The sequence below is a fragment of the Pteropus medius genome, unplaced genomic scaffold (genome assembly GCF_902729225.1).
Source record: "Pteropus medius unplaced genomic scaffold, Ma_sr-lr_union100, whole genome shotgun sequence".
NCBI lineage: Eukaryota > Metazoa > Chordata > Mammalia > Chiroptera > Pteropodidae > Pteropus > Pteropus medius.
The window spans coordinates 57,849,630-57,853,638 of record NW_024344378.1 but is presented as its reverse complement, the minus strand read 5'-3'; the positions used below and the strand labels follow the sequence as shown (position 1 = coordinate 57,853,638).

At 41.1% G+C, this 4,009-nt stretch overlaps 1 non-coding gene across 1 annotated transcript; it reads right to left on the bottom strand.

The window, feature by feature from the left end:
- Nucleotides 1-2,228: 2,228 nt before the first annotated feature.
- Nucleotides 2,229-2,334, bottom strand: LOC120609772 (U6 spliceosomal RNA). The gene has a single exon (XR_005654835.1). It is a non-coding gene; the product is annotated as a U6 spliceosomal RNA (small nuclear RNA).
- Nucleotides 2,335-4,009: the final 1,675 nt, after the last annotated feature.

The window sequence follows — 4,009 nt, the reverse complement described above, 5'->3', positions numbered from 1 at the left end:
TATAATTTCTCTTGGTGTGGGCTTCTTTGAACTCAACTTGTTTGGGACTCTGCATTTCCTGGGATTGTACATCTATTTCCTCCACCAGCTTAGGAAATTTTTCCATCATTACTTCTTCAAATAGGTTTTAAATCCTTTGCTCTTTCTCTTGTCCTTCTGGTACTTCTATGATGCAAATATTGGAACACTTGATATTGTCCTAGAGGTCCCTTAAATTATCCTCATTTTTTTACTCATTTCTTTTTTCTGTGCTGATTCGTTGTTTTCTGCTATCTTGTAAATTGCTAGTTCAATCCCGTTTCCCTTAAAGCACTGTTGATTTTTCTAATGTAGTATTCATTTCTTTTATCATATTAATTATTTCTGACTGTTCTTTTTTATGTTTTCTATATCCTTTTTTTATAGTTTCCATCTCTTTGTTAAAGCTCTCACTGAATTCATTTACTCTTCCCCTAAGTTCATTGAGCATTCTTATAATCAGTGTTATAAACTCTGCATCTGGTCAATGCTTGTCTTCATTTTGCTTAGTTCTTTTTCTGGAGTTATATCCTGTTCTTTCATTTGGGACATGTTTTTTGCTTTCTCATCTTGGCTGACTCTCTCTGTTTGTTTCTATCTATGTAGATAGATGAGCTATGTCTCCCAGTCTTAGTAGAGTGGCCTTATGCAGTAGATGTCCCTTGGGGCTCAGTGGCGCATTGCCCCTGATAGCCTAAACTGGGTGCTCCAGGGATGTCATTTTTGTGTGTTCTCTCCTGTTGTAATTAATGGTGACAGAAGTTGTGTGTTCTCTCCTGTTGTAATTAAGCTTTGATTGCTGTTGCAATGTCATTGGGAGGAATTGATACTCAGGCTGACAGACTGTGAGAAATGGCCATAACTACAGCAGATGAGCTGTTGCGTAGGGACTGACCCCACGGAGCGGGATTCGCTTTAGCGGGTCTCTGGTGCCTGTTGAGTCCACCCTTTGGGTATGTTGTTTGCCAAGATTATACAGTGGTGTGCTGCTGTGGTCTGAAGCCAGTCACCAGGTGTGGTACTTTGGGGGCCTCTTGAGAGGAGTTCTGGTTCAAGGAAAGATCAGCCACTGCTTGTGCTTGTTTCACAGCCACCTGGTAGGACCTCGAAAGTGATATGCAGATAGTTACTACCTGTGCTGGGCTTGGAGGTACCGGGCAGAGGTTAAAATGGGAACCGAGGCTGGCTGCCACTAGTACTGGGCTTGAAGCCACTTAGCAAGAGACACAAGGCACACCAGGCCAAACACTGCTCATTTGGGATTTGTGAGCTTTTGAGACATTTTAAGAAAGTCCACAGTGCAAGCCAAAACAGGCTATTTGTCTGGAAAAGCCACTGTAAAGTTTCGGCCCATGCACTTGAGTTAGGTGGGGTGGGGTCATCAGGGCCAGGGAACAGTTAGCCAAGTTAATGGAGTGTTAAGATTTGGCTCAGGCCTGCACCTACTGACTGGGTGGGGTGAGGGCTCAACAAAGGAACAATGGCGTTAGCCAGTACTTTTGTCCCCAGTGAGCTGTCCTGACCCCTGCCACCGTAAAGCTAGTCAATTTAGCTCCTCCCCATATGTCACTAGTGCTTTTCAAGCTACTTCCCAGCACCGGAGCTCAGAGTGAGTGAGTCTGTGAGTAAGTAAATCAGTGTGCAAGCCCTTAAAGAGGAATGCCTGGTTCTCCAGTGGCCCTCCATGTCACTCAGCCTCAATCCCCACTATTTTTAACAGCCAGATGTTATAGGGACTTCTCTTTCCAGCACTGGAGCTATGGGCTGGGGAGCCCAGTGTGAGATTGAAATTCCTTGTTCCTCAGGGGAGAACCTCTGCTGCCGAGATATCCCTGCCATTTCTTAACTGCCACACCGTGGATGTAGGGCCTGCACATTCCTCATCTCCACCCCTCCTACCCATCATGACATGGCTTCTTCTTTATATCCTTAGTTATAGGAATCTGTTCAGCTAGTCTTCAGGTGGTTTTCAGTGGTGGTTGTTCTGTAATTTAGTTGTAATTTTTTTAAGATTTCAATACATTTTAGATTTTATTCTCATTGTGATCCACATTTAATATTCTTTTCTTAATTTTTAAAAAAGTTTCAATTACAGTTGAAATACAATATTATATTAGTTTCAAATGTACAACATAGTGATTAGACATTTATATAAATTATAAAGTGATAACCCTTTACCCTAGTACCCATCTGACACCATACATAGTTATTAAAAATATGAATGCTTCACGAATTTGTATGTCACCTTGTGCAGAGGATGTGCTAATCTTCTCTGCATCATTCCAATTTTAGTATATGTGCTGCTGAAGTGGGCACTTTAGTTGTAATTTTGATGTGGTTGTAGGAGGCGGCGAGAACAGCATTTACCTACTCTGCCATCTTGACCAGAAGTCTTATATGACAATCTTAAAAAGGAAAAACTATAGGGACAAGTGGAATGACTACAGATAAAGGGAAAGGACAAGGGAAATTTGGGATGATAAAACTGTTCCATGTCCTGATTATGATGCTTTAATGCTCACAAAATTGTGTACCACCTTAAAAGTGAATTTTACTGTATATAAACTAAAATATAAAGGAAATTCTATGAATTCTATTTTTTAAAAGTGAATTATGCACCTTCTGTAGGATCTGATGCTGACCTCAGTTACTTGGTGTCAGAATTGAATTGAATTGTAGGACAACCAGTTTGTGTCAGAGAATTAGATATTTGGTGTCGATATTAGAGAATTGGAAAATTGATTGGTCTTGGGGAAAAAACACACATTAAACATCAGAAGCAGTGTCAAAAATAATCACAATGGCAAAGGGAAAGTAAGGTACCAGAAGGAATTAGGTTGCTAATGAACTCACTTTAAAATAGAAAGAGTATCTTGGATTATCCAGGTGGGTTCAATGTAATCCCAAGGGTCCTTCAGTGGGGAAGAGGAAGGCAAAAGAGGAGGTCAGGGTGATGCCATGTGAGAACTCAACGCACTATTACTAGTGATGGAGATGGAGGAAGAATATCACAACCAAGAAAGGCAGGCAGCCTCTAGAAGGAACAAGAAAACGGATTGTCTACTAGAACCTCCAGGATTGAACACAGTCCTGCAGATGCTGCAATTTTGCTCAATGAGATCCACTTTGGACTTCTGACTTCCAAAACTATAAGATATTTGAGGTTTTAAGCCACTCGGTTTGTGATAATTTGTTACAACAGCCACAGAGAGATAATACAGGAAACATACAGATAATACAGGAAGCATAGTCATTAATTTTCTTCTTATATGCAATGGGATATTTGATATGCCGTGATTGACCCTGTATTAGTTAGAAAGCTAATACAATTGATCGACGCTAATAACAAAACATTCAGTCTCACATGGCTGTGAAGGTCAAGAGGAAAACAAGGCCGCAGGTGAGACAGATCCAGCAGTTTTTCCCATAATCAGAACTCAATTTCTCTCTCATTAGCTCCCTCTCTCACTGCTATTGACCTCTGAGCAATCATCTCAGGCAGGATCTCTCCACATGGCCTAGAAAGACCCTATAAGAGCAAAGGTTCCATTTCCCTTTCAGAGATTATCCCAGAGAAAAAGAGAGCAGTTTTAGTAGTAAAAGTTCTGGATGTTTAGTGGCCTGGGTTGGGAAATGTGCTCAGTGTTCAGACAGTTGTCATGGCTACAGAGAAGGAGCGTACTGACTGGCTGGCCAGGAGCATGCTGGCTCACCTATGGAAGAGAAGGGAGGAGTGCTTCCAAAAAGAAAGAGGGGTGAGAAGTATAAGAACAGACCAAACTAGCTGCCATGTCCATTACCCTCACGGAAGCTGATGAAATGCAGAATCAAGGCATGATTACACAGTGTAAATTTATAAAAGTAAATAACAGAAGAACTGTTGGGAGAACGAAGGGAGGCAGGAGAGGCATATATGTGAAGCAATTATTTTCCATTGTAAGGGGTCAATAAATTTTCTACAGATGATATATCAAGAAATAAGAGTATGTAT